This window comes from Notolepis coatsorum (genome assembly GCF_963971535.1).
Source record: "Notolepis coatsorum genome assembly, chromosome: 5".
Lineage (NCBI taxonomy): Eukaryota > Metazoa > Chordata > Actinopteri > Aulopiformes > Paralepididae > Notolepis > Notolepis coatsorum.
The window spans coordinates 114042041-114051250 of NC_140169.1; positions in this window are offsets into that span (position 1 = coordinate 114042041).

The window sequence follows — 9210 nt, forward strand, 5'->3', positions numbered from 1 at the left end:
CACCCCCTACTTTACTTACTCCCCTCTCTGCCCCCCCCTCTTTTCCTTGTCATGTGTATTCGTTGTTATCCTTCATTGTCCTTATTTGTAATTTGTTTGTCAATGTCTAGTCTGAGTTCCCCTTCTCCGAGAGGGCAATGACATGTCACTATTTTCTTATTTTACTACACTTTTTATTTAATTTTGCACAGTAAATAGTTAAAACGTATAATAAATAAATGGAGTGCCCTCAAAAAAAAAAAATATTAAAAAACATCACCATTAATAAACCGTAATAAAGAGCATAATGATAATATTAGGCCTATAATATTATAATAATTACAATTGCATTATTATTATAATATTTATATTATATGATATATTGTTATTTATGTATATGGTTGTAATTATATGTATATAATTATAAAAATGTATAGGTTGTTACTTACCCATGATACAGATCAGCTCTACATAAGATTTTTTTTAAAGCAGCAGAGCAGAAATACGCTCATGGTGTGAACAACCAGGCTACTGCTCTACTGCTGGTGTGACCAACCAGGCTACTGCTCTACTGCTGGTGTGAACAACCAGGCTACTGAGATACTGCTGGTGTGAACAACCAGGCTACTGCTCTACTGCTGGTGTGAACAACCAGGCTACTGCTCTACTGCTGGTGTGAACAGCCAGGCTACTGCTCTACTGCTGGTGTGAACAACCAGGCTACTGCTCTACTGCTGGTGTGAACAGCCAGGCTACTGCTCTACTGCTGGTGTGAACAACCAGGCTACTGCTCTATTGCTGGTGTGAACAACCAGGCTACTGAGATACTGATAGTGTGAACAACCAGGCTACTGCTCTATTGCTGGTGTGAACAACCAGGCTACTGCTCTACTGCTGGTGTGAACAACCAGGCTACTGCTCTACTGCTGGTGTGAACAACCAGGCTACTGCTCTACTGCTGGTGTGAACAGCCAGGCTACTGCTCTACTGCTGGTGTGAACAACCAGGCTACTGCTCTACTGCTGGTGTGAACAGCCAGGCTACTGCTCTACTGCTGGTGTGAACAACCAGGCTACTGAGATACTGATAGTGTGAACAACCAGGCTACTGCTCTATTGCTGGTGTGAACAACCAGGCTACTGCTCTACTGCTGGTGTGAACAACCAGGCTACTGCTCTACTGCTGGTGTGAACAGCCAGGCTACTGCTCTACTGCTGGTGTGAACAACCAGGCTACTGCTCTATTGCTGGTGTGAACAACCAGGCTACTGCTCTGCTGCTGGTGTGAACAGCCAGGCTACTGCTCTACTGCTGGTGTGAACAGCCCGGCTACTGCTCTACTGCTGGTGTGAACAACCAGGCTACTGCTCTATTGCTGGTGTGAACAACCAGGCTACTGAGATACTGATAGTGTGAACAACCAGGCTACTGCTCTATTGCTGGTGTGAACAACCAGGCTACTGCTCTACTGCTGGTGTGAACAACCAGGCTACTGCTCTACTGCTGGTGTGAACAACCAGGCTACTGCTCTAATGCTGGTGTGAACAACCAGGCTACTGCTCTACTGCTGGTGTGAACAACCAGGCTACTGCTCTAATGCTGGTGTGAACAACCAGGCTACTGCTCTACTGCTGGTGTGAACAACCAGGCTACTGCTCTACTGCTGGTGTGAACAACCAGGCTACTGCTCTACTGCTGGTGTGAACAGCCAGGCTACTGCTCTGCTGCTGGTGTGAACAACCAGGCTACTGCTCTGCTGCTGGTGTGAACAACCAGGCTACTGCTCTACTGCTGGTGTGAACAACCAGACTGCTCACACGAGAATTGACATTTCGAGGCGCTTCGGGTCCTGTGTGTTTCCGCTGTGGTAGCAGGGGCTAAATGTTTAGCATATATGATGGTTGACTGTATGTCATCCTCAGGGATTTGCTGTTTTTATTTTGTAATGTTATTTCCGCTCTTGGAGCAGCTCCAGCAGCCTTGCAGTGGTACATAGTATCTCAGCATCCACCCTGCTGCCAGCGAGGCTCTAATGGAGCTACTGTATAGGCATGAGTGTCTTTTTAACCCCCAGTGTGTTTAGGAAGAAACCCCCTCGGAGGAGGAGACTGCATGCTGTTGAAATATGAATACATTTACTCACTTCCTTTGTTGTGAGTTTACCGCAACAGGAACAACAGAGCAGACAAAATGGTGTATTTCTCGAATGTACCGCATGAACAGCCTAACCTTTCCATGGGTACCATGTTTCTCAGCTGGTCGCACCAGCACATGATTTGGTTGCATCTTTTTCTTTTTTTGGTACGGCATGACAACACCAGTTTAATTCATGTCAACACCAGTTTAGTTTAATTCATGTCAACACCAGTTTAATTCATGTCAACACCAGTTTAATTCATGTCAACACCAGTTTAATTCACAACACCAGTTTAATTCATGACAACACCAGTTTAATTCATGTCAACACCAGTTTAATTCATGACAACACCAGTTTAATTTCACTGACATTTAACCACATGTAAAAAACTAAAACGAAAAAAGATGGCAGGCTTATCATGCTTAGCAAAAACATTGTTTGGAGTAAGAAAGGTCCTCATTCTCGAACGGACATACGTAAAAACGTACCAAGGAATTCCGTCGTAACTCGATTTACATACTTATTCGGCATTCTCGAACGGCTTCGTATTATAAATTCTTTGTAGGATTTACATAGGATTTACGTACGCGAAAAGGCAGTCGTAAGTCGGACAGTCCGGTGTGCGCCCGTGGTTTCAACAGCTTTCTCTGGGACAAGTCATTGGGGATTGCCGATACTACAGACATCCGTGGAATTAAATAATTATAATTTTTTTTGTTATAATGATAATTAATACGACAATATTTCATTATCATTAATAATTACGTTTTGCATTTATAGTCCTGACTCAATGAGGCATCGTGAGCATTACACACACACACACACACACTGCAAACTAAATAAATAAGAACTAAACCGATCACCGTGGATATAGCTACTGTATAGTGGAATATGCTGTATTATTGATTGATTGAATACTTTATTTTGACACAATCGTAGGACAAACATTTGAAAAACAAAAACAATAACAGTGTCAAACACGCTGGTCAAAAATGGATAAAACACAATAAAGCCAAGGCTTGTTTCCATTGTGGTCCATACATGGAACATAAAAGGCACAAAAACACGAATGGACATGTACACTAGACAGGACACCCTAAAAATAAGTACAATAACACCTAACCTGAAAAACTCATACAGTCAACTAATGTTAAAAGAAAATCCGCAAACCCTTAAAAGCAACTCATGATAAAGAGAGATAAAAGCCAAGTTATGATAAAAGAGATAAAAACCATATTAAGACCAATTTGAGTTGCTGCTGAGCCATGCTTTTAGGGCGGATTTAAATCCGAGAGGGGAGTTCAGGAGTTTTATGACTGTTGGCAGGGCATTCCACATTACAGTAGCCGAGTAAAAAAATGCATATTTCCCCATGCATGTCCTGACTCTCGGCGGGACCAGGTCCGTGGGGCTTCCTCTTGTGGCGTGTTTGTGGACATCTCCTACTTTATTAAAATAATTTACTAGGTACTTGGGGACCGTTTCTTTCAGTACTTTAAAAACCAGTAGCATTTTAAGCTGGTGTACCCTTTCATCAACCCTAAGCCATCCCAGACTGCTAAAGTGGGCTGGCGTTAGGTGAGTCCTAAAGTGAAGGTTGTGCAGGAGTCTCACTAGTTTATTTTGGGAGGTCTGGAGCTTTGTCTTCATTTGTTTGGAGATGTTGCTGTACCATGAAGTGCAAGCATAGTCAAAGTGACATTGGATGAGGGCTCCGGCTACGGTCCTCAGAGCGTTCCTATTTATGAACGAGGAAATTCTAAATAAAAATTAGTTTTTTTGATTGACCTTAGTAATCACTTTTTGTGCCATTTTTTCGTTAGAATGTTTGTTATTTAAAATAAAGCCCAGGTAGGTGACCTCCTCTTTATCCTCAATACTGTTTTCACCTACTCTAATTTTAAAACCCTGGGATTTCTTTAGGTTGGCGTTTGACCCAAAGAGTATGGCCTCTGTTTTTCCCAGATGTAGAGACAATTTATTGTCACTGAGCCAAGAGCAGATCTTTTTCATTTCACTGCTCAGGACACTTTCCACTTTAGACTTATCCCTGTCAGAGACCAGGAGTGCAGAGTCGTCAGAAAACAGGAACAGGTTGCAATCGCATGCCGATTTCATATCATTGATATGTATTAAAAACAGTTGAGGCCCCAAAATGCTTCCCTGGGGGACCCCACATGTCACTGGAAGGGACGAGGACAAGGTGCCATTGATGTCTACCACCTGTTCTCTTCCCTCCAGGTAGGACTTGACCCATTTGGCTGACTTGCTATCAAAGCCTATCGCTCTCAATTTCTCTAGTAGGATGGAGTGGTTGACCGTGTCAAACGCCTTTTGCAGGTCCAACATGACCATCCCGCAGTAGTTCCCCTTGTCCATCTCACATTTTATATAATTGGTCAGGTACAGTAAACAGGTGTCAGTGGAGTGTGATTTTCTGAAACCTGATTGGAACTGGTATAGCAGTCTATGTTCAGTCAGGTAGTTGTCTATCGGCTCATATACCAGCCTCTCAATTACCTTTGATATGGAACAAAGGATAGAAACAGGGCGGTAGTTACCTGGATCCATGGAGCGAAATTTACTTTTTGACTCACCGGCCAGTGGCTGGTAGATGAGAAAAATCTATCCGCCAAGCATATTTCTTACCAGCCAATTTTAATTTTTTTTTTTTTATAAAATATATATATTATATAATCATACTTGTAGTTGTATTATCTGCGAGACATCGCCACCACGCAACAAGTCAAAATGATCGCTATCTGCAAACGTTCACTGTCTGTGTGTATACTCGAGTAGCCTCCAGCTCCAGCAAGGATTCTCCGGCGCTGCAGCTGGACCCTATACTGTAGCCTCCAGCTCCAGCAAGGATTCTCCAGCGCTGCAGCTGGACCCTACTGGAGCTAACGTGTACTAGGTAGCTACCTATCCAACGGAGGTATTATGCACTACTAGACTTGCTGGAGCATTTGTTGATATCGGGAGCTATCAGTAGCTAGCCGGCTAGATAACGGACAATGCCTCAGTATTAAACTAAAAGTGAATAGTTGACTGGGTCATTTTGTAACGGTAGCTAACGTTAGACTCTAGCCTCTCTGTTTACATGGGGTTGGGAGGGGCTGGAGGAGGGAGGAGCAGCGCGTTGCATGTCTGTGTGCTTGACAGCGAGTGAGAACTCCGCTAAGAATTGGATCATGTTATTCGATCGGTTTTCACATGACTGTTTCGTTGCCCGCCACATGGCGGACAGACCTCTCAGTCCCACCCGCCAAACGTAAAATCTGCCCGCCAATGGCGCTTGGCAGGCTTTAATTTCGCTCCCTGCCTGGATCCAGTTTGCTTCCTTTTTTTAAATAGAGGGGTTACCCTAGCAAGCTTGAGTTCTTGCAGGATGTGACCCTGGTTGATGGAGAGGTTGGTGATATGGGCTACAATGGGAGCTATGATGGAAGCGGAGTCTCTGATAAATCTGATGGGAATATTGTCATGGCCTGTGGCTTTTGTTGGCTGCAGCATACTGAGCTTTTTCATAACCTCTTCAGTAGTTACTTCAGTCAATTTAAAATCATTTTCAAGTACACCCAGTTCCTTATAAAAGGCCTGGATGTGCTGTATGCCATATCGGCCAGAGTGGATCGGCAGTTTGTTCACCAAAGTGGTAGCAACAGTTGTGAAGAAGGTGTTTTAACAATTTGCCACACTCAATTTGTCATATTAATTAATATGCCATATACTGTCCTCTTCTCTATGATATTATTTATTGTTGGTTTGATGTATTCCTATACTATTGTTAAATGAAATACATGCGTTAGTGAGGCAGCCTCAGTGCACGAGCACACACACACACACACACAGACACACCAGGGGCGGAGCTAGGAGGTGGCTACTGGGGCTCAAGCCCCGAATGTTTTCTGAAAAGCCCCGAATCTATTTAAATTTTTTTTTTTTTTTTTTTTTTTTTTTTTACAATTCATCATTGTTACATGAAAATATGTTCCATCTGTGGTCTATCCAGCTGCTAACTGTATTTGAGTGAGTTAAGTCTTGGTGTCATGGTAGACTCAGACCTAAGCTTTAAATCACAATCAACAAGTTGACAAAAACGTAATTCTTCCACCTTAGAAACATAGCTAAAGTACGGCCATTTATAAATCAAAAGGACGCTGAAAACCAGATCCATGCCTTTATCTCAAGCCAACTCGACTACTGTAATGCACTCCTTACCGGCCTCCCGAAAAAATACGATGATAACTATTTTATTGCAATGCACTATTGCATTATTTTATTCTATTTTACTAACTATTTTATTTCACTGCACTATTTTACTTTGTATCAGTGAATCATAGACGCCTGGCCATAAGAGCATTCGGAGCATCTCTGCTCTCCCACTATTGAACTTGGGGGAGCAAAGGTATGCTCTTGCTCCACCACTTTTTGATCATATGAAAAATATGATATATCCCCCCCCAATATATAAATCTAACCATAACTATGTTATGGTTAACTGAGTTTTATAGTGAAAAGAGCAGCTTTATTGGTCAAGATTGAAGGCTCTATATTGCAGGAAATTGCACGTACAGGTTAATTAAATTAAAAAGAAATCTGCCGTGGAGGTATAAAAAAAAAAAAAAAAAAAAAAAAAGGGGGCACCTATCTGGGCTAAGCCCCGGATCTCCTATAATCCTAAATCCGCCCCTGAGACACACGTACTGTATATCTGTGCAAAATGAATCGTTCCAGCAGTAGGCTTCTATTATTCTAATTACTTGTTTTATTAGGTATTATAGTAGTAATAGTAATAATAATAATAATAATAATAATAATAATAATAATAATAATAATAATAATAATAGATCAAATTTATATAGCGCCTTTCATAGAACCCAAGGTCGTTTCACAATCAGGACAAAAAATAGGGCTAGGGAAATAGGGGGACAAAAGGGGATGAGGGAAGGTAAGGGATAATGGATAATGGACCTAATCTAATCTAAACTAACTGATGGGGAAAAGCCTTGGTGAAGAGGTGTGTTTTTAGAGCAGATTTGAAGGTGTCCAGGGTTGGGGCGTTGCGGATTTCGGGGGGGGGAGAGAGTTCCAGAGGGTAGGGGACGCCACGCTGAAGGCTCTGTCCACAAAAGTCCGTAACCTGGTGCGAGGGATGGAGAGGAGACCTAGATCAGAGGATCGTAGCTTCCGGGATGGAGTGTGCTGGTGGAGGAGATCAGTAAGTCCTATTGTAGAACATGACATGTTAGCATGACATCTCATTGTAATGTCAATACAGAACGACTCCACGATTGGCTCTTGACAAGGATACAGTATCAGCTGCTGCATCATTAATGAACTATAGATTTATATGGAATTCGTTAATCTATTCTTAGTCTATTCCACTTTATCGCGCAATTGGGTTATGCGGCAGGTGAGCCAGGCAGCTTAGTGAAGTATACTGTACATACGAGCATGCATGCGCACGCGCGTGTGTGTATCATGCTCAGATTCCTCATTGAGTCATGACTATAAATGCTAAACGTAATTGTCGTATTTATTATCATTATAATTATTTAATTCTGATGATGTCTGTAGAATCGAGTTGAAGCAATCACCAACTATTTATCCCAAATGAAGCCTTTTATCACCTGTGCATTGTATGTTACTATTGATTCAAGATTCAAGATTGTTTATTGTCATGTGCACATAAACAGACAGTTTGCCATACGATGAAAAGCTTACTTTGCTAGTCCGCCCTTCACACAAAATCACACAATACTTAACTAAATACTTAACTAAATAAAGAACAATTTAAGTGCAATTGAATTGCACTTTACTATTACATTTGCACTCTGGTTGGATGTTGTATTGTACTTGTGCTGTATGATGACAATACATTCTAATCTAATCGAATTGTGATCAGTCCAAATCGGTTCTGCACTACCTGTTGAATACAAGGATAAACACAGCAGAGATGCAATGGAGACCCTCTCACCTCTTTATAATGAGCTGGCGGGGCGTGTCTGTATGCAAATGAGGATAAACGTGAACATGCCTGGAGATGTGAATTAGTGACGTCAGTTTATTCAGCGGAGCACAGCTGCTAAAGTTTTTGCCCATTTACGAAGACCGTAAATCTGTTTGTACGAAATATTTACCAAGATATTTACCAAGGCACTTACGAGACACATTCGAAAATGAGGACCATTGACTGCAGTAACGTTATGCCGAATGACCATAAAGAGAAATTTGACATTAGGCTAAATCGGGAAGCATCAGTAAATTACAACAGAGCTGCCGCCACTGAAACAGAGTAATTTCAACAAACTAACAGTGCAGACGTATCAATCAGCTCAGATACTTTAGAGATGGTTTCCTTCAGTAGTATCATCGTTTTCCAACTTGAACAGCTGCAGATGATCCCAACTCGTTAAACATTAACCTTACAGCTGGGCAGGCTAGTTAGCTAACACTAGTTTGAAGTAACGTGGATCATTGTAGTGGACTGATACCTGGGCCCCGTTCCTCGTACCTGGATAACTGAGTTAGCCGGATAACTTTAACTGGATAACTGAGTTAGCCGGACTTTCCGGTTCCCCGTACCTGGATTTTCCAAATCACCATGACAACAGATCCAAAAGTTTGAGCCTGGTCGAAAGCAGAGTTTAAGTTCAAGTTAGCCTGAACCATCGCCACGCCCCCGCAAAAAAGTGACAGCCCGTTTCCTGAAATTATTCCCACAGTCTACGATCTGCATTATACCATTCTGAATTACGTTTTTGTGCTCCATTCTTCCAGAGGGGGCTTTTGAAATGTAAAATAGACCCAAAATGCTGATACTAAATTCACTTTGTCCTAAATAATGCACGTTATATATACCGTGGCGCTCGCTCGGTGCGATGTACACATTATGACGTGGTTATTTTAATTGTAACTGGGATTAAGATGTCTGATGAGATGCGCTGTTTGACGGATTTGAGAAATTGAATGAGCCGTTGACGTCACATTAATGAATGAGGATAAAGAAATAAAACTTCATTCAAAATAAAGAATATTCTAAACACGGGTCTCTCGTTCATTAATGTATAAACAATGAATTTATCCCAT